Below are 22,687 nucleotides of genomic sequence, written 5' to 3' on the forward strand. Positions count from 1 at the left end.
TCGTCCCACCCCACTAACACTGCCACCGACACCTTGCTAACCACTTTAACTGCATCACTTGACTCTCTCTGTCCCCTGTCTACCAGGCCTGCACGATCTTCTCCCCCCTGCCCGTGGCTTACGGATGTTATTCGTGAAGAACGGTCCACCCTTCGAGCAGCTGAGAGGAGATGGCGCAAGTCCAAAGATGGTCTGGACCTTGATAAGTATCACTCCCTCTTTAAATCCTTCTCTTCTCACATAACTGGTGCCAAAACCCTCTACATTACATTACATTTACATTTATTCATTTAGCAGACGCTTTTATCCAAAGCGACTTCCAAGAGAGAGCTTCACAAAGTGCATAGGTCACTGATAATAACAACAAGATAGCCCCACAGCATTGCGGGTAGTCAAAAACAAGAAGTACATATTGTGAACAACCAAAAAATAGTGCTAAAGGGAAGAAACCATAAGAGCATGTAGTTAAACAAGTTAAAATTACACAACATTAATCTCTAAGTGCAGGTGTACCTGTAAGAAAGCAATAAAAATAGGATTAACTAAAAAAAGAATACAACAGTTTAAATCAGCTACCACTAACCAACAAGAGCAACAGTCTAAGCAAGAGTCATTGTGAACCTTGAGGAAACTAGCGTTGGGTTCAGCAAACCATTCCTAAGTACCATTGTACTCCCGGAACAAGTGCGTCTTGAGCCTTCTCTTGAAGGTGGAGAGACAGTCCGTGTCTCTGATGGAAGAAGACCGTAGGTGGCGGGTGGGGGTGTAAGGCTGCAGGAGAGACTTGATGTAGTCGGGCGCAGTCCCGTTCACTGCTCGGAAGGTCAGTACCAGGGTCTTGAATCTGATGCGGGCCGTTATGGGTAGCCAGTGGAGGGAGATGAGGAGCGGGGTAACGTGGGAGCGTCTGGGTAGATTGTAGACCAGACGGGCTGCTGCGTTCTGAATTCTCTGAAGAGGGCGGGTTGCGCATGATGGGAGACCGGCGAGCAGCGAGTTGCAGTAGTCCAACTTGGAGAGGACAAGTGCTTGGACAAGCAGCTGGGTGGAGTGCTCAGACAGGTATCTCCTGATCTTCCGGATGTTGTAGAGGGTGAATCTACACGACCGGGAGACCGCAGCAATGTGGGCCGTGAGGGAGAGCTCGTCATCCATGGTAACCCCAAGGTTCCTGGCAGAGGATGAGGGGGTCACCGTCGCAGATCCCAGGGTGATTGAGAAGTCATGGGAGATGGAGGGTTTGGCCGGGATGATGAGAAGTTCCGTTTTGGCAAGGTTCAGCTGGAGGTGGTGCTCAGTCATCCAGGCGGAGATGTCTGCGAGGCAGGCCTCAATCCTAGCTGAGATCCCCGGATTGGTCGGAGGGAATGACAGGTACAGCTGCGTGTCGTCAGCGTAGCAGTGGTAGGAGAAGCCATGGGAGGTGATGATTGGTCCAAGTGAGGTGGTGTACAGAGAGAAGAGGAGGGGACCAAGGACGGAGCCCTGTGGGACACCAGTGGAAAGCTGGCGTGGGCCTGACAGTTTGCCTCCCCAGGAGACCTGGTAGGATCTTCCCGACAGGTAGGATGAGATCCACTGGAGTGCAGTGTCAGTGATGCCCATCTCAGAAAGTCTGGAGAGCAGGATCTGGTGGTTAACCGTATCAAACGCCGCAGAAAGGTCCAGCAGAATGATGACGGATGACCTGGAAGCCGCTCTGGCAGACTGGAGGGCAGTGGTGACTGAAAGGAGGGCAGTCTCTGTGGAGTGGCCGGTCTTGAAGCCCGATTGGTTGGGGTCGAGCAGGTTGTTCTGAGAAAGGAAGTTAGACAGTTGGTTAGATACAGCACGTTCAATTGTTTTAGAAAAGAAGTGTAACAATGATACCGGTCTGTAGTTCTGGAGGACGGCAGGGTTAAGGGAGGGTTTTTTGAGTAAAGGGGTAACTCTGGCCTGTTTGAAGGCAGAGGGGAAGGTGCCAGAGGTAAGAGAGGAGTTTAGAACATGGAGCAGAAAAGTTATGATAGAGGGGGAGATGGTTTGAAAGAGAGGGGAGGGGACAGGATCAAGGGGACAGGAGGTGGGGCGATGAGAGAGAATGAGGTCAGAGAGCTCTGCCTCGGACAGGGGAGAGAAGGAGTTTAGACATTTAGTTGGGTCAGTAATGGAGGGTGAGGGGGTAGGAAGGGTGGCTTTAGGGAACCGACTGCTAATGTCGGCGACTTTTTTCTCAAAGAAGGAGGAGAAGTCGTCTGCTGTCAGGGTGGAGGGAGGGGGTGGGGGAGGTGGGTTAAGAAAGGTGGAGAAGGTAGAAAAAAGCTTGTGGGGGTTTGAAGCAGAGTTAATTTTGTTCAGAAAGTAGAGGGTTATAGCACCAGTTACGTGAGAAGAGAAAGATTTAAGGAGGGAGTGATACTTATCAAGGTCCAGACCGTCTTTGGACTTGCGCCATCTCGTCTCAGCTGCCCGAAGGGTGGACCGTTCTTCACGAATAACATCCGTAAGCCACGGGCAGGAGGGAGAAGATCGTGCAGGCCTGGTTGACAGGGGACAGAGAGAGTCAAGTGATGCAGTTAAAGTGGTTAACAAGGAGTCGGTGGCAGTGTTAGTGGGGTGGGACAAAAACTTGGTTAACACTTTAGATGAGCTCACAAAATTCATAATTTATTAACCAATTTGTTACTTATTAGTTAACGGTTTGTTCACCATTAGTTATTTGTTGTTCATACAAAATGTATCATTAGTAAAGCATTAGGAAAGCTAAACCCTAACCAAAACTTAAACCCTAAATCCTAGCCCTAAACCCAAACCCTAACCCTAACTGTGTGAACAAAAGCTTTACTAATGATACATTTTGTATAAACAATAAATAACTAATGGTGAACAAACCGTTAACTAATAGGTAACAAATTGGTTAATAAATTATGAATTTGGTGAGCTTATCTAAAGTGTTACCAAAACTTGTAATGTAAATGACTAAATGTAAATGTAACTTGTCAATGGGAGGGAGGGAGGATGTTACAATAGAGGAGAAATGGGAGGCAGATAGGAGGTTGCGGCGGAAAGTTACAAGGGGAGGGGAGGTAGGAGGGGTTGGAGGGAGAGAGATAGAGAATTGGATAAAGTAGTGATCAGAAGTGTGCAGTGCGGTTACAGAGGTTAAGTCAGTGAAACAGTTATGTGTCAGGACGAGGTCTAGCTGTTTGCCTGCCTTGTGGGTCGCTGGTGTGCTCAGTAGCGTCAGGTCAAAGGAAGTCAGGAGAGACAAGAAGTTGACGGCCTGCGTTCCTTGGAGGTGGATGTTGAAGTCCCCAAAGACTATCAGGGGGGTTCCATCATCCGGGAGGACGCTGAAGAGCATGTCCAGCTCCTCCACAAAGTCGGCTAGCGGTCCTGGTGGGCGATAAAGAACAATTAAGCATGCTTTGATATTAACTGTTAGCATAACATAATGATGTTCAAATGATTTGGCAGTAACAGGGAGTGGTGTGGATGTGTATTTCATACGTGGGGAAAGAAGCAACCCTGTCCCACCACCCCGCCCGGTTGAGCGGGGTGAGTGAGTGAAGGAGTGGTTGACGGAGAGAGCAGCTGGAGTTGCAGTGTTCTCTGGGCAGATCCATGTCTCTGTCAGCGCAAGGGCATGAAGAGAAGTGGGGTTATATCAGATTCAAGCCCCTGGTACTGACCTTCCGAGCAGTGAACGGGACTGCACCCGACTACATCAAGTCTCTCCTGCAACCTTACACCCCCACCCGTCACCTACGGTCTTCCTCAGACAACCGCCTGGTGGTCCCACCGCTCAAGACTGCCAGGTCCCAACACAAGCTCTTCTCCTGCCTGGCCCCCCAATGGTGGAACCAGCTCCCCACCTCCATCAGGGACACTGACTGTCTCCCCACCTTCAAGAAAAGGCTCAAGACGCACTTGTTCCGGGAGTACAACGGCACTTAGGAATGCTTGGCTGGACCTGTTGTTAGTTTCCTCCAGGATCACAATGACTCTTATTGAGTGACTTGTTGCTCTTGTAGGTTAGTTATAACGAAGTTAAGTCTTGTACTCGCTGTGAAATATTTTACTATTGAATGTTCTTCTACAGGTAGTCTTGCAGTTTTTTGTGGTTCATGTTGTTTTAATGTGTAACTTCTATAACTGCATGCTCTTATGGGTCTTCCTTTTTGGCACTTGTTTAGTTTTTTCACAATGTATGCTTCATGTTTTGGCTGCGTGCAATGTTTGGGACTACCTCGTTGTTATGATCAGTGACCTATGCTCTTTTGTAAAGCTCTCTCTTGGAAGTCGCTTTGGATAAAAGCGTCTGCTAAATGCATAAATGTAAATGTAAAGAGAAGCATGAGATGCAAACGCCGGGATGAAGTCTGCCTTGTTCACAGCAGACTGGCAGTTCCAGAGCCCTAAAGAAAGAGAGAGGGCAGGTAGAGAAGATCTGGATAGGTAGTGAAGGTTAGAAGTTGACCGTATATACTTTGTGACATATCTACGTGTACGGGTAGTGTAATGAACAGGAATGCTAAGGAAACACATGCTAGCTATGAAAATGTTCTAGGTGGAATATAATATAAATCTGAATGGAATCTTATTCCATGTCACCCTATGTGAAAACATGTATTTTACACATCTGTAACACATTTCAAGTCGATTGGATCTATGGTTCATAAGGAGAAGGGTTCTGAAGGTTGGACCAAATTTGGACTGTACAGCAAAATCTATCATGGCAGATCTTATGGGTTCTTGAGGCTTTTTTGTTCCCCATGAGGAGTAAGGCATGTATACCAATTGTCAGGCATTTTGGAGTAATGGGGCGCTGGGGAAATCATGTAGACTTTGGGCATGTTTTATAGCGCCACCTATGGGCGTACATGGGCCAGTAGCCGTCTGGGAGTAATGAGTGACCTGTTGAATCATTGGTCCAAATTGGAAGAAATCGGGTCCAGGAGTTTTTGAGCTAATGAGCCATTTAACGGAGAAGAAAAATAATAATAATAGAAATACTAACAAAAACAAAAGATTCCCTCCTACCGGAGGCACCCTAAATATGAGTTGAAAGGTATACTATGACTGCTGAGCAATATCGTTAAACCATTTTCTGTAAGCCTATAGGTCAAACAGCCTACCTTGCGAGCCGTCAGGTTAATGACCAGCAGGGGGCATACTTAACTACACTCTTGATCCTGTTGAAAAGGTCAAATGGAAAGATGGTTTGCCGAAATCCAAATATGTGGTGTGTCTATAGGAGAATCCGTCAGATAGGGAGTGTGTGTAAAAGATGTGTGAGGTATAGGTGTGTTGGAAGGTGTAACAAAGCCTGAAATCTAGCAACCAAATTCCCGGTAGTCATGCTGAACAGGCCTGGTGCAGGACAAGTCTTCTAAGAGACTGTTACCACCCATCCTTCAGTCTCTTTACCCCGTTGCCTTCTGGCAGGCGTTACTGCAGCATCCGGTCGCGCACACGCAGACTGGACAACAGTTTCTACCCAAGGGCCATCAGGCTTCTGAATGGACACTGATATGGACATTGATTCACTGCACACTAGTCACTTATACACTGTCACTTTCAGTACTGGTTGCACTATCAGTAACATTGCACTACTGTACCTCGCCACCAGGCTCCTGTATGCTCATTGACATAGTCACTGATCTGCAATTTTGCACTATTGTACTGTACTCCTAGCCTGACGTTGTCATACTCATAATTCTAGTCAGAATATGAGTCTGAAAACTCTCCGTTGGGCTGTGACTACGGGGCGTGTTTCAACCGAACTCGTAAAACAAATGCCTCTTCGCTCAATTGGATAGACCTACAACCAATCAGAGCAACGTAATATGTTGTTTGTTGAAAACGAATTCAACCCAAGCGCTCTTTTGTGACGTTGTTGATTACGTTACTGTTGATCATCTGTCCATCATCGTAAAAAGCCCGCCCTGGCAATTTCATTGGTCCGTCCCGATTCTGTTTTTCTGTAGTTGTCCCCAATACGAGACCCTCCAGACCAAACTTCCCGACCAAATTTATTGTGGGTGGGGAGAAGTTGGGCTGGCAGCCAGGCTACTGTACTCCACCTAGGTTAGAATAGCTTATAGGGTTGTAATAGGTATTATGTGCATTTAGGGTTAGTATAGTGTATTATTTATTGTTATCTGTATATTTAGGGAGTTTTAGTATTAGGGTTAGTATAGTCGATTATTTATTGCTATCTGTATATTTAGGAAGTTTCACTTATTTAAGCTCAGCATAGATGTAAATTATGTTCTGTGTACTTATGTTATGTTTTGCCAAGTGCTTGCATTTTCTTGTCTTAAGAATTTAAGTGCCCAGTGTGACCTTGTGTTGTTCTGTGTATTTGACAAATAAAAGACTTGAAACTTGAAGTCCGAGAGTGGGCTTTTGGAAAAGTGAGCAGATATAGCCTCTGCCCAGGTGCAAGTTATCAGCCAGTTTGCCTCCTCGGCTCTCCAGTCAGTGTTCTGCAAGAGAGAGAAAGCGCAGAGCTCCACGGCAAGAAGGACGTCACATTTACTCATTGACTTGTTATAACATAAGCATCAAATAATATGAAAAAGAAACATGCAACAGGTTCCAATCATTTTACATTCATAAGCGCAGCTAGTTCTGGCAGGGCAATCGGGCAGCGCGCGTCAGTCAGTGATCGGGGACATGAGGTGTCTTACTCCACCTTCCTTACTCCTCCCACTACCACACCCATGTAGCAGCGCATATCCATGGGCACGTCCGATAAGGCGTCTTTAAAAGACGCGCGGATATGCACACACTCACCCCGGTCGTTGTATGATCAGTGCTGCTGCCACCCTCCACCGTCCCCTTCTCCCCCATGCTGTCTGTGTATCTATCCAACAGGGGGATTATATCTCTATTGCTCCCTGCCTCATATGTCATGTATGTATGTGTTGCATCGAGGAGGCAGGGAGTGCTTCCCTTAGATCATCCACTCCGCCAAAGTAAATCTACATGTCCATGTCATGTAACAATAAATGCTCAAATCTAATACGTGATTGTCTTGACTGAAATTTATTTAACTGCATTTGGGTTTTAGTTTTCTCCTTTCAAATAACTTAAGCCATTGTGAAATTAGTAAGGTGTTATGTGAACCAAACAACCAAAGGTAAATAAAATTAAGGTAGCACTGAGCACTTCCGAACAGTTACTAAGAAATCTGCTACTTTAAGCCAAACCAAAAGTGGGAGCTTGAATTATGCCCTCACACATAAACTTAGTGAATTGTCCATAAGTGTCATGGATAGGAAGTTTCTAATTTACTAGACAGGTCTTGACTTCAGGGTACTCCGCCCACTCTCATGAATGAAATTCAGTGTTGACTAAAGACTGAAATATACTTCATGCTAAGTACGTGTACGCATACGCTGAATGGCTGCCGCACGTATACAGTGTTCGTTTGATGCGTTAGTTTGTGGCATTTTCCTGGCCCTTAAATGTACGCATACTCAAGGTGCAATACCCCAAAAAATCGTTGGGCAAGTATACCAAAGATCCTCTGACCTGCTGTGAGACAAACTAAAAAAATGGTAACAGCAAATAAGTATACACATTTTTACAAAATTATTATTATATGTAGTTTTCTTTTTTATATTTTCTGTTAAACAGACAAGGCAAATGCTCAGAGAACGGCAAATCCCATAATTTTTGCTATCCACAAAACACTGCACATGGCAGAGTAGACTAGAAGTTAATGGAAATTATTTAATTACAACTTGGCACATGAGTCAGAACCATAGACAGGATGTAGTCAAGTCATTAGTCTTTTTCATATATTAATTTTTCAGGTAACAAAACTGCTTTTTTTAAATGATTGTTAAACACATTATCAATCAATCAAAGTAGCATATCATAAACAAAGCAACAATTATGACAAAATAAAATAAATAGAAACAAAAATTAAATGATAAAAACATTTCAGGTGGGGTTAATCCATATATGTTGCCGATAAATCAATGCGTTTTAAGGCACACTCTTTTTAAAATGCACCAAGGATAAAAAAGATTTTAAAGCCTCAAAAGATGGAGAAACTTTAACAAATCTCAGAGTTTAGTATTCCAGCACCATGCCGGATGTCCGGCGTGCGGCCATGAGAATTTTTTTGGGGGGGAACTTGCATGCGGTTTAATATTTCAGAGTCAATTGGTTTAATTTACCAAGCATATGAAAGGAACGCAGCTATAACTAATGTTACAAGCCTATCAGAAGCAGAACAGGGTGGGTCCTGGCAACATGGCGTGAATGAGATCCATACGTCACGTTAGCGTTGTCGGTGAAAGCATGGAGTGCAAATTCATGAAGCCTGGGGATGATGTCCTACCCATAGATAAAGGACTAAAGGAAATAAATGGCACTGGGTGTGGATATAAGGAGGTAGAGACGGAGAGCCTTTTGGCAGTTGGTGCAAGAAACGGAGAGAGCCTGTTGTTTCTGCACGTTTTGCTTGAGGAAGCTACTATGCAAGCAGCGGCAAAAAAAGTGCTTGCTCGTCATGAGTTAGTCCCCAGTCATAGCGCCACTGCCATTGCACTCAAACTTACCACGATGTTGCCGGGAAAAACTGTTACAGCTGATTGTGATATTCGGCCAGTTGTCCTCAGTTGACCTACATATATATTTTTTTTAAATGGACAAAGAGGAAGATATTAGCAGCACAATGCACTCATACGCCAAGAAGGCTCCACAGGTCGAGGAAGGTGAGATAAAGAAGATTTTTCCGGAGCGGGTGGGCTCAGACTCGGCGCAACTATTGCCAAATGCGCCAAAGCCGCGAGCCGCCAAGAGAAATAAACACTTGATGACAATGCAAGTCAGTCTGTGCCCAATTCTGTTCTACTAACAGTAATGGAAAGGATTGAAAAGATGCAAGAAGAGTCACTGAGGAGGTTGCAGTCCTTGGAGGCGACAGATAAAGATAATACTTGCTCCATAAAGTGTCACTGACGTTTTGGGATGTATGGGGAAACAAATAAAAAAAAAAAAAAAAAAAAAGTTGTATTCCTGGATAAAGAAAACGGTGTGCTCTATGGTGCATTGAACTTGATAATTACAAGAGGAGGTGGAATCTACGTGTCGCGGAGGTCAAGGAACAAGTAGGAGAAAACGTTTAAAAAATGATGGTGGACCTACTCAGCCAGGTCTCACCAGACATCGCAGACCAACTGGCCTTTTCCAGTAGTCAGTGACAGTATACCTGGTCCAATAAGGACTGCTCAAGACAATCCAGAATTGACTACTGGTTAGTTTCCTGATGTTTAACGAGGAACAACAATTCAGTCAATATCAGTAACACTCCATTGACCGATCACAAAGCGATTTACCTCTCAATAACTCCTTGGAACAATCCTCTGGCCCAAAAGCCTCATTCTGGAAACTTAAAAGTTCCCTCCTTGAACATGATCCGGTCAAACAGAGTCAAAGAATTGATTGAAAACTTTGGGATTAAAGCAGACTCTCAGAAAGCTTATGGGACAAATTGGGAACTTCTAAAATATGAGTTGGGGAAGTTTCTCAGGAGGTTTGGTGGTGATTTGGCCAAGAACAGACAAGCAGTTGAAGACAAGGTTATTGAGCAGCTAGCGTTTCTTTCTCAACAAGAATCTTTATCTAATAACAATAATAATACATTTTATTTGGAGGCACCTTTCAAGTCACCCAAGGCCAAGGCCTTGCAATAAAAAATACAGGATAAAAGATGAATGCATGAAAGATGGATGGACTTCCGGTGGCACTAGAGCAAGATGGGCGCATAGTAGAGAGCTCCTCTAATCGGTTTTAGATAAATACCTCGTATTAAAAAATATCAGAATTATATACATCTAAAATGCAAAAGAGTCAAAAGAACGACAAAAAGATCTCTAAAAAGTCAGGAAATGGGATAGAGGGAGAGGAAGAAATGGCCACGAGTAGGAGTAACAAAGCTAACAATGTGTTAGAAAGTCTGTCACAACTATATAAAAGAGCTGAAAGATTTCAAACAGGACATGAGAAAGGGCCTAAGTGAATTTAAAAGCAATGTCACAAAGTCTATGAACGATGACCTTGCCGAATTCAAAGTTCTGCATGAGTTGCAGAACCAGAATGCTAGCATTACGGAAGCGAACACGCACAGCCGACCTGGAGTCAGTCTGCCTGGAATTGAAAGACACGTTGATAACAGTGGTGAAACAAAGCACGGAGATGCGGGACAAGATGATTGATCTGGAGAGCCGTTCTAGACTAAATAACCTGCGAATCTATGGAATACCAGAAGGCAAAGAAGGAAAATCAGTCGCTCACTTTGTAAGCGAACTGCTCGAAAAACAGCTTGGTCTGCCACCTGGAGTTGACCTTCAGATACAGCAGGCGCACCGTGCACTGATCCCTAAGCCAGCTGCGACAGCAACTCCTAGATCAAAAATAGTGAACGTTCTTCAATTCCAAATCAAAGTGTTGGTTCTTCAGAAAGCCTGGCAGATGAAGTTTGAGATCGATAGACAGCGAATTTACTTTGATAACAACTGACATCGTGAAGAAACGCAAAGCATATGGGCCGATCAAAACTATATTGAAGGAGAAGGGGATCCGTTTCCAAACACCCTACACGAGGATGCGCGTCCACTGGGAAACTGGCAGGGGCTGTCTTTCCTACAGGCGGTATAGGGGGTCGCCTAGGCCATTTTTTTTTTTTGCTGGGCAGTTTTTTTGCGCCCCTCTCCATATCTCCATCAAATATTTTGACATAAAAATTTTGTTTCTAACATTAGGGTAAAATGAGCCAAAAATCGAAAACGGAAGGGCTACGTAACTTCTTGGTGTTATCAGAACATACTAGCACAGTGAGGCATTTGGTTGGAGTGGGTTTGTGTTGAAGAACAAAATAATGAAGAGGCAAAAGCCATCAGGGGCAGAATTTAATAAGAAAAGAAAGGAAGAAGAGAAACGCTCAAAGGCGAAAGGTAGCCGAAATCCTTAAATTCTGTTCTTAGCCTAGAATGAATTCCTGATAAGAAAACGTTCATGAATGCAGGGATAGGTGGGCACTTTAGTGGACTTAAGAAAATATGTACCTTATCATTGAAAGTTTTCCTACTCCCTGTCACATAGTTCTTTAAGGATTTTACAGAGGCAGGTATAACAAAAATGATATGTCCATTTATTCTACATTATACAAAAAAGACATGATTAAAATAGGGGCGCACATATAAAGCCAATAGCCAGTGCAACAACACTACAAATATCTTAGTCGTTGCATAGCACACCCATTAAGGAAGACAAACACGGCAATTTGTCAACAAGTGAGGAATACTGGTAAAGTGTTGTATTGTCAACTTTAGCGAATGGAATGTATGTAATTTTGCTAGCTAGTTAGCTAACGCTAGCTAGCCAGTGACATTCTTTATTATTGCCATTCAGTCGAAACATCTGTTCAAGTTCAGTTATACCGCAATTTGCATCATTTTCGATGTGTCATTAAATATACATTTGAGTAATCATAACAATGTAAGTTTGCACTGGTGTTCTTGCAATGAATAAAGCAATACTTCCCTGTAGAACCGTTAAAGGGGCGATTGATTGCTAAACCGATTTTACCTTGTCATAGTTGAATAACGACAGTTCGGTGGGTAAAATGAACATACAGTGAATATCAAAGTCCATTGACACTTCTTTCCTATGCAAATTTCAAAAAGAAAAAATGTGGCTGTAAAACGCTAGCTTTTCAACAAAGCCACTGGTTGACGTAGGACGGGGGACCGCCCTTTTTGGCTCTAGTCTGTATCTTGCCCCAAAATGTACATCCAGACCAGCCCGAGGTAGCGTCTATCTCCGATACTAGTTTAGCTGCGTGCTGCTCTGTGCAGGCTACTTATAAGAAATTACAAAGAAGAACGTTTTGAATTATAACAAGGATATTGAAAATGGACCACGGTCGTAAATGCTGTGTTCCAGGCTGTACAGGGAAGGCTAACACTCAAAGTCTTCCCAAGGAGCCAGACATTCGACAGACATGGCTGCTGTTGTCTATGAGAAGATCCCGGCGAAGTTCGACACTCAATCATTCATTTGCTCTGAACATTTCACCCAAGACAGTTTTGACAACCTTGGACAATTTCAAGCAGGATTTGCTAGGAAGCTGAACCTGGAAAGAGGTGCTGTTCCGACCGTATGCTCATTGCAACCGCAAGCTATAAGGACAGTATGATGTTGTGCTAATAGTTATTAGCAATGCTAACGTTTCCTGTGTATAGCATACCAGGTAGAATGCTAAATACGTTTCTACACACATCAAATGACTCTAGCTAGACTAGCTGTAGTCGGCTTTAGAAGGGAAGCTTCCGAAAAAATAGCCAGAAAACGAACAGTAATCTGGTTTATTACTAACGCCTGTCTATTTGAAAGAACTGGAGAAAGGCAGGAGCTAGATACAGGATACGTTAGCATTGCTAGTAACTGTTACTAGTAACACCTAGACTGTAGGCATGTAGACTAAACTAGTTTACTGTAGCTTGCTAACGCAAGAGTATAGGTAGAATGTGTGATAATTTAGCCTAGTTTATTGGCAATGGGGCTAACGTTGTTTCATGTTCCTGACTGTGTTTCATTCAAATAAATAACCCGTGTTATGTAAATCTACAATTCACGATACATGTTTGTCCAGATCTTTGTCAGGTTATTTTCCAGCAAGATATCTAGAGATAGCTAACTGAAGCCGAGTTGAATCACGATATGGTTTGGTTGCTAAGCTGTAGCCTAACATTCTACCCACCTAAGTCAATCCAGTTTGCTTCAACAACAGAAGTGGAAACAAGTAATGTTATAATTTCAAATTATATGTAGTCAATCTGTTGAAAACAGTGTTGTGTAAACACAATAGATTGATTTGCGCCTTTTTATTTCAAGTCTTCAACTTCGGTGTTTCAGCGAGTGCTGCTGGCGGCCGTGTTGCGTTTTTGCTCCCCAGCTTCACTCGTTGAAAACCAACCAATCAGCGCGCAGCTTATCTAAATATTAATGAGCATACCATAAAAGGAGAAAAGCTTACAGCATGCAACAGCAAAGCTTACAGCAAGGTGAAGTCGAAGTCGTTGAAAGACAGCAAAACTTTTTGATCCTGCATCCTTCATTTATAGCTATAATACCGTTCGATAATCAATTTGTGTAGATATATCTTCAACTTAAGTTTTAGCGTTGATAGTTTAGTTCTTTGTTTTTGTGTTTTTAATAGTGTTTTTTGTGTAGTTGGCTAGTTTAGAGTAGGATTTAGCGCACTCCTGTGAACGTGGGCACCCAAAGGACAGAATTTTAGGTAAATATGTTTTCCCAGCTAGAAATTATACGTTCCAAGAACGTTCCCAGAACGTTCCTGTTGGTGTAAAGGACGTTGCCTTATAACGTTCCCGGAACGTCCCATATTGGTCTCAATGTGGAGTTCTTTAAAGGGTAGGAGGACGTTATTTCTGTGTCTTTCAGGCCGTTCTGGGAACGTTTAGGGAACCATTATAGGACCTTTCTTCAGTATCAATGCTAACCTTTGCAGAACCTTTTAGTGACATATAAAACCTTCAGGGGACCAACCTATAATGTGTTTTCGGTCCTTGCATCCCTTTACCTGAACCACTATTGGAACAATATCTTTATAGAAAATTTGCAGAATCTTTAACATATAAACTAATTACAAGACTTTTGGATAACCTTTTAAGGGATCCAAACATTGCTTTAAGGCCATCACTGTAAATAAGAATTTGTTTTTAATGATCTTGCTTGGGTAAATAAAGGTTAAATAAAGTAAAAAATATCTTAAAACATCATCAAAATATGTTTAAACCATCATGTTAAACATTCTCATTGTTCTTTTTCTGCTTATAGGCTACTGTGGGAGAGCATCATAATAAGCATTACAACACATGGAATGAAGAATCTTGAATTAAGGTTAATCTAAATTATTTTATTGAAATAATAAACATGGAAATGATAGGACAGTCATAGAGTTTGGCTGCGTGTCCACTTCAGCGGAGCGGGCGGCGTGTCGGCGTTGGCTTCCAATTCAGATTCTTCTTGTGCCCCAGATTCTTCTTCTGGTGCCTGGAAAAAAACCCATCTTTATTAATCTCTCATTGTTGCATTTAATTACACTTAGATGTGCGTAAGATCCAACTAGGGAGAATATTAACCAAATATGTTTGCCATACAAGAGTAGCTGTTGATATGAAAAGGTGAGATTTTAACTGGTTAAAATATAGATGTCCATTAATCGTAATCATAGAAAAAGAAACGTTTTCAAGAGAGAAAAAGTTAATGGTAGAGTGTTATGCTACCTTAGTTTGTTTAATTAAAGGTAAACTTAAAGTTATTGGGACCACCTTGGCACGGTGAGGTGCATGCTTGAGGGTATCTCCTATCCATGCCTCGATCTCCTTTTCACTCACCCTTGGGAACTGCTCAGCACAAGCTCCTATTTAAAAAATCATTATATGTGAAATGTTCTAATATTTATAGACACTGTAAAGGAAAATATTGTATGAAATCGAATTTCTTACGTAAAACAATGTTGTAAAGGGTTGTCCCCATGAAGGGCAGTTTTCCCTTTCGCCCTTTCAGGCTGTAGTTGGACCATGTCTCGTTTGTTGCAACTTTCCGAAGTATTCTTCGGACAGCGTCCCCAACGCTGCTACCTCCCATCAGTTTCAAAAACTTGGTCTATGCAACATATAAAGAAAAATATTTAAAAGCAAGTGTTAGTGTTGCAAATAAACAAATCATAAGCATATCAATAGGATGTACATAGTAAATCAGCATACCATGATTTTTTGTTGTTGGAGGCTCTCTAATTTCAGTTGGAGTTTTGACAGCTCCTGTACTGTTCTGCAGGGCCTCTCAATGGCCTCATGTGGCTGGATGGTCAAAGATGCCCCTGGACCAGGATGATTGGTGGGTTTGAGGAAACTTAGTTTTTGTTTTTTTGGGGGGTGGTATCTCATCCTCACCTATTAATTCAGAAAGGTACAGTAACAATGTATGTAATCTATTATATACAATATATTATAGTTATCTCTAAGAATGCATTGACTTAATGAGTTAGCAGTTGGGTAATACATCAAATGGCAGTACTTACTTTCACTATCTGTCCTGTACCTAGAAGGGACAGATCTCTTCCGCCTTTTCTCTTCCTCCTCACTTTCCACATTGGAGCTTTCAGTGGCTTTCATGGCTCTTTTTCTGGCTGTCTTGTAGTTGTCTAAGGTCAGAGTAGTTTATACAATATTCATTTTCAGTATGTAAATGTAGTGTACCTCCATGACTATATCTTTTTTCAGTTTCTCACCAGTGCTTGAGATGATCCGTATCTTGTATCGTTTCCAGAGTCTCTTATCTGGAATTTTGGATGTCTTTGCCATGCCACTGGCATTTTTAGGGGGCCAGTAGCACATCTTAACCTAAATTATGTCAGGGAAAAAGGAAAAAAAGTTATAAACTATTGGGATTTCACCAGTGTGTATGTATGTGTGTGTGTGTGTGTGTGTGTGTGTGTGTGTGAGTGTGCTGTATCTAGCCTTACCCCATTTATTTCTTCTACCCATGTAGCAGGCGCCACACCAACTGAATTTTCTGTCACAAATACGAACACATGGAAACGAACCTGTATTATAAAAAATAAGAACATACACTTTAAAAAATAAAGCCAAGAGCACAATCATTTAAGAAACATGAGAAAAATTGCTTTGACAGAAAAAACAACAACACGTACATTATTAACAAAGGGAGTTATTCCAGATCATGGAGGGCAGAAAGAGCCAGTCTGTGGCCATGCTCATCCACCAGGATCATAGCTCTCCCGTTCAAGCTGCTCTCGTTCAGAACCTACATTTTTGAAGAACCACACAGATAAGCTCCATAGATTCGGGAATCACATGGCTGGGTGTGATATGATTTCAACTCCGAAAATACTATGCATAAAAACTGTCCGGAGTTGGTCCTCTCCAGCACTTGACAGCAGGATGTTGGGCTGATGATGTAAACATTGTTTGGATGTTTCATTTCAATTGGTGTTGATTGTTCACCTGGTTGAATAGGAATCTGTGAACGTTCTTGGAGACGTTTTGCCACCTGGATGAGGACATGGTTCCCTGACCTAATCATCTTCTTCAGTTGGTAGAGGTAGCTTTCGAATGTGAAGGCACTACATTTATTCAACGACCCATTACTGGTGGCATCAGCCACAAGGTGGAACACAAGAAATTATCTTCCGTATATCTGCCGGCCTTCTTCCACAAAGTAGGTCAGGAGTTCATGGGCATACATGCTGTGCGACTGCGTTAAGTGGGGACAGACAAGTATACACATAGCCACACTAAAGGCCATCAAGCGATGATAAAGTCTTTCTGGCAGAATTCCCCGCAGAACAACTTTTCCTGTCCGTCCGTCATCTGCCGCTTGTCCGGGGATCGGGTCGCGGGGGCAGCGACCTAAGCAGGGCCAGACCTCCCTCCCCCCGGCCACTTCCGCCAGCTCTTCCTGGGGGACCCCGAGGCGTTCCCAGGCCAGCCGAGAGACATAGTCCCTCCAGCGTGTCCTGGGTCTTCCCTGGGGCTTCTTCCCAGTGGGATGTGCCCGGAACACCTCACCAGGGAGGCGTCCAGGAGGCATCCTAATCAGATGCCCGAGCCACCTCACCTCTCGACGCGGAGGAGCAGCGGTTCTACTCTGAGCCCCTCCCGGATGACCGAGCTTCTCAACCTATCTCTAAGGGAGAGCCCGGACACCCTGCGGAGAAAGCTCATTTCGGCCGCTTGTATTCGCGATCTCGTTCTTTCGGTCACTACCCATAGTTCGTGACCATAGGTGAGGGTAGGAACGTAGATCGACTGGTAAAAAGAGAGCTTCGCCTTTCGACTCAGCTCCTTCTTCACCACGACGGACCGATGCAGAGCCCGCATCACTGCGGACGCCGCACCGATCCGCCTGTCGACCTCGCGCTCCATTCTTCCCTCACTCGTGAACAAGACCCCGAGATACTTGAACTCCTCCGCTTGGTTCAGGATCTCCTCCCCGACCCGGAGATGGCACTCCACCCTTTTCCGGTCGATTACCATGGCCTCAGATTTGGAGGTGCTGATTCGCATCCCAGTCGCTTCACATTCGGTTGCGAACCGCTCCAGTGAGAGCTGAAGGTCACGGCCCGATGAAGCCAACAGGACCACATCATCCGCAAAAAGCAGCGACCCGATCCTGAGGTCACCAAACCGGACCCCCTCAACACCCTGGCTGCGCCTAGAAATTCTGTCCATATAGGTAATGAACAGAATCGGTGACATAGGGCAGCCCTGGCGGAGTCCAACCCTCACCGGAAACAAGTTCGACTTACTACCGGCAATGCGGACCAAACTCTGGCACCGGTCGTACAGGGACCGGACAGCCCCGATCAGGAAATCCGGTACCCCGTACTCTCGGAGCACCCCCCACATGAGCCCCCGAGGGACACGGTCGAACGCCTTTTCCAAATCCACAAAACATGTGTAGACTGGTGGGGCGAACTCCCATGTACCCTCCAGGACTCAGCGGAGGGTATAAAGCTGGTCCACTGTTCCACGGCCAGGACGAAAACCACATTGCTCCTCCTGAATCCGAGGTTCGACAATCCGACGGACCCTACTCTCCAGGACCCCTGAATAGACTTACCAAGAGATAGAAGGGCCCCCCCCGATGTCCCCAGACTCTGCCTCCACGTCGGAAAGCGTGTTGGTGGAATTAAGGAGGTCTTCGAAGTATTCCTTCCACCGATCCAGGACGTCCCCCGTCGAGGTCAGCAGCGCACCATCCCCACCGTATACAGTGTTGACAGAGCACTGCTTCCCCCTCCTGAGCCGCCGGATGGTGGTCCAGAACCTTTTTGAAGCCGTTCGGAAGTCATTCTCCATGGCCTCGCCGAACTCCTCCCATGCCCGGGTTTTTGCCTCCGCGACCGCCAAAGCCGCGTTCCGCTTGGCCTGCCGGTACACATCAGCTGCCTCTGGAGTCCTACCAGCCAATAAAGTCCGATAGGCCTCCTTCTTCAGCTTGACGGCATCCCTCACCTCCGGAGTCCACCACCGGGTCCGAGGGTTACCGCCGCGACATGCACCGACCGCCCTGCGGCCGCAGCTCCGGTCAGCCGCTTCAACAATGGAGGCCCGGAACATGGCCCATTCGGACTCAATGTCCCCGGCCCCCCCCGAGACATGATCGAAGCTCTCCCGGAGGTGGGAGTTGAAGCTCCTTCTGACAGAGGGTTCCGCCAGACGTTCCCAGCAGACCCTCACATTACGTTTGGGCCTGCCAGGCCTGACCGGCGTCCTCCCCCACCATCGAAGCCAACTCACCACCAGGTGGTGATCAGTTGACAGCTCCGCCCCTCTCCTCACCCGAGTGTCCAAGACATGCGGCCCCAAGTCCGATGACACGACTACAAAGTCGATCATCGAACTGAGACCTCGGGTGTCCTGGTGCCAGGTGCACATATGGACACCCTTATGCTTGAACATGGTGTAAAGTAAAATTTATGCTTTTCCTGTGTAAAGTAACATTTTCCTAAACTCAGTGGCCTTCCACCTCTCCAATTCCTTTAGACTGCGTGGCTTCCTGGCAAAAAATGTTGGAATGGCACCTCTAACATTCTTCAGCCTCTGGTCAACCTCCCTTAACTGAGCTGGCGATAACCTATGCCCCGTCTTGCCGTGTGACCACATTATTAGCAGTTTTTTCATAACTCCCAGGCAGCACTGGTGCATGTAGTCTGCAGGGAAACATCTGACCATGTCAATTTGAAGGTCGCTGAAAGGGCACACTGCATCTTCATGGTGGTGTTCTGGCTGGTGTTTCTCTCTAAATGAGACATCATCCCTGAGATTGAGGTAATGTACTTGTTGATAGGTCATGCGCCCCTCCCAGTTGCCTTTTTTGGTGCATTTATCACAACCATAGTAGCCAGAGAATTGTTTGATGCACTTCAGCATGGCTTTTGCTGGTGCATCACATGTAATGCATCTCAGTCTCACACTTAATGTTCTTTGTCCCCACTTCAAGCCATGCATCAGTATTGTTTCAAGTTCATCTGCTACAACTTTGATAAAGTCCAGTGATTTGGGCTTGGCCTCGGTAAGAGCAATTGTTAAAGGAAATGTGGTTGCTGGTTATAGATGAACTGTGCAGAGTACAGGCCAGAAGGATTTACATGTGCTCTTAAAGAGCGGCAGTCCATCTACATTGAGGGAGACCTCAATCTCAGTGATGTCTATAACATCGCAGGGATAACGATTCAGACAAGTGATTAGTTGTTCCATCACTCCAAAATTGACACATTCCACTCCAGACACCATTTGGCTTTCGATACGTTTTGTTTTCAACAATTTTTTAGCCGTAGAGGGAAGGTCCTCATGTCCTTGATCCCTAAGAATTTTGAGCAGGGCATCTGCAGCATTGTGCTTAATGTTGTAGACACTGATCCATTTTTTAAAACTCTTCTGCTAAGTTGTCAGTGGCCATTTCATTGTTGTCAGAATTCTCTAATGACACTGTGTCCATGTCGCTATCAGAAGTTTCAGGATCCATATTCCCTGTATCTACAACTATTGTATCATTAATGCTAGTGTTGTGAAATGACATTTCATTCATGTCACCGTCAGATTTTCCACTTGTATTTTGCAGGTCTGTGTCATTGTGAGACATATTGAAGGTTTCACTGTCTGGCACAGTACTAGGATGCCCTACATTCATTTTACTCGTTCTTCTCTGTACCCTTGTCCAAAGTCTTTTGTACTCTCTCCTCCTGGCTTCTGCAGTCATCCAGCTATGTGATATAGCTCTATGTTTTTGTCTCTACAAATAAGTACACAATGTGCACTTAATATATAATTTGTATTAAATACATAAAGGTAATTGATTCTGACATCGTTCTTTGTTGTTGCAGTAAAGTATTACATTTACCGTCTTACCTTGTAAGATGACATTGTAACAGTGCAGTGAAGAAGGCAGGGTTCCAAAGCGGCAAAAGGGTCTGGAAAGCATTGGAAAAAATATATATTGTAAAACTTGGCAAATATTTATAACGGAATATAATGTTATCAATGGCAATTATCTTAATGCCACAGTATGTCTACTGGACTAGAGTGCTACATCAGTAAACAGTTTTTGCGTGGTTCGATTACCGGTCAATGCGGATAGCCTATATTTTGCAGGTTGGAACTTACTTTTACGACTTTCCTTTAACTTCGTCAGAAGTTAACTCTAACATATCCATTTAAAAAATATTTTCCCATTTTGAGAAGGAATTCGATATATGTATAGTTATATTAGCCTATAGGATATTAGTATTAGACTTGATGTCTGCAAATAATATATGTTCAAATAGAAGACTAGGACATAGACAAATGATAGTATAAATGAAGTAGTTTATTTTTACTCAGCACGGATAAAACCAGTCCGAGTTCACTGCGCACTTTAATTAAAAAAACATAGGCAGCTATGAAGCAAAACTTGATCGATTGAACATTAGTGATCCATATTGTAGCGACCACCAGAATGTCGCTGAGAGGCTAAATAAGGGAGATTCACTTGAGTGACGCGCTGCCAACAATTTCAATGTCCGCTCTGGAAGTTACGTTCTTCTGTTTATTTATAGGCAGATACATATATTTCTTAAACAGGACAGCAGATAGAAAAGTGCAAGTGCTTCTGTGCAAAGTGGCGATATTAAAATACAAGCAATTCTTCCAGTAAAAGTTTTAGTTAATCCAAAATTCCAATAGTCAGCATATTTAGCGGTCAACAAAAAATGTGCTCTCCCTACTCACCCCCTTGCCATACTACCACAGGTGCCCAGGTGCATATATTCATTCACTAATTCCTATGCCAATACCCACGTGGCTTGCATACACGCCCACCAGAGACCAAAATAAAAGCACCAAAGCACAGACCAATTCAACCATGACATATGGCCGCTATATTCCAGCCCCTAATTATTACCAACCATAGTTGTAATAATTAACATTACATAGCACTATAACATCAAAGTCATGCAATACACATAAGTATTCTTGTGTGTTCCAAGAGGCAGCTGGCTCTTCTTTCTTCAAAGGGTGCAAGTCTAGTCTGGGCCAGAGGTTCAAGCACATAGCCCATCGGAGTGATCTTTACCATCACTCTCTGTCCAGTAAGTTGGTTGGTCAGTCGTCAAACAAACAAACAAACAAGCAAGCAAGAGTTCTTCAGGCTTCCGCCTCTTGTAGAAGACAGACCTTAGTTATTGGCCTGTCCAGCTGGTTTGTCTTTGTCTTGATAAGCAGCCTTCGTACAATACCTCTTCTGTCTGGGAACGTTTGGATGACCTTTCCCATTATCCAGGAATTACGAGGTGCTGTCTCATCCACAATGAGGACTATGTCCCCCACCGTGAAGTTGCGCTTCTTGTCACACCACTTTTGCCGTTCCTGCAACTGTGGTAGATACTCCTGGACCCACCGCTTCCAAAATAAATCTGACATATACTGGACTTGCTTCCAGCGGCGGCGAGCATAGATGTCATTTTTATGGAACTCCCCTGGTGGTAGGGATGGAGAGGATTTCAACAGCAACAGATGGTTAGGGGTCAGTGCTTCCAAATCATTAGGATCAGAAGATGCCTTAGTAAGTGGGCGGCCATTTATGATTGATTCTATTTCACAGACAATGGTATAGAAACCTTCTTCATCAAGATTCTGTGACCTCACTGTAGAATTAAATACTTTGCGTACTGACCTTATAAGTCTTTCCCATGCTCCCCCATGGTGCGAACCTGTAGGGGGGTTGAAGACCCACTTGATGTTTTTCTGTAAAAGCATATCATTGATACGGCCCTGATTCCAACCTTCAATAGCTTGCCTGAGCTCACGCTCTGCTCCAATAAAGTTTGTCCCATTATCAGAACGCAGTTCCTGAACTTGGCCACGCCTCGCTATAAAGCGTTTGTAATGCGTGGATAAATGAATCAGTATCCAAAGAGGACGCTACTTCAATATGGATGGCACAGATCCATGTCTTCAGGAGGCACCCTGACCTGATAAAACATGGACTCTATATCTGCCAGGATCACCACTGGTTCCTTCCTGAACCTGGTCATGACTCCAACTAGTGAGCTAGTGAGATCGGGTCCCTGCAGAAGCTCAGCGTTCAAAGACCTTGACTGGAAAGTTGCCCCACAGTCGAACACGACACGGAGTGTTCTCTTCTGCGGGTGGTATACACCGTGGTGTGGTATATACCACAATCTTTTATCACCGCGGGCCAGTTCTTCCGAGGGGACTTGTTCTGCATATCCCTTAGAGATAATGTCGTGCATAAATGCTGTATATTGCTGTTTGAAAGATGTGTCTTTAAGGAATCGTCGCCGCAGATTTACAGTGCGTTGTTCTGCAACCTTTCTGTTGTTTGGCATACTCAGTTGACTGTTTCTTAAAGGCAAAGCGATCTGGTAGTGGCCATCCAAAAGCTGGGCAGAATCTGTGACCAACTTCATAAAGTTTTGATCTTCCCTTGACAGACTAGGTTGTTCATCCTGGCCGCATTCTGGGAAATCCATTTTAAATTGCTGCTGCCAAAGGTCGTCAAGATTCAACACAGAGATCCTATTAACTGTTACGGTGCCAAGTTCTTCACCATCGTCTCCCCCAAGTGGTCCATT

This window comes from Hypomesus transpacificus, unplaced genomic scaffold, assembly GCF_021917145.1.
Source record: "Hypomesus transpacificus isolate Combined female unplaced genomic scaffold, fHypTra1 scaffold_187, whole genome shotgun sequence".
In the NCBI taxonomy this organism is placed as follows: domain Eukaryota; kingdom Metazoa; phylum Chordata; class Actinopteri; order Osmeriformes; family Osmeridae; genus Hypomesus; species Hypomesus transpacificus.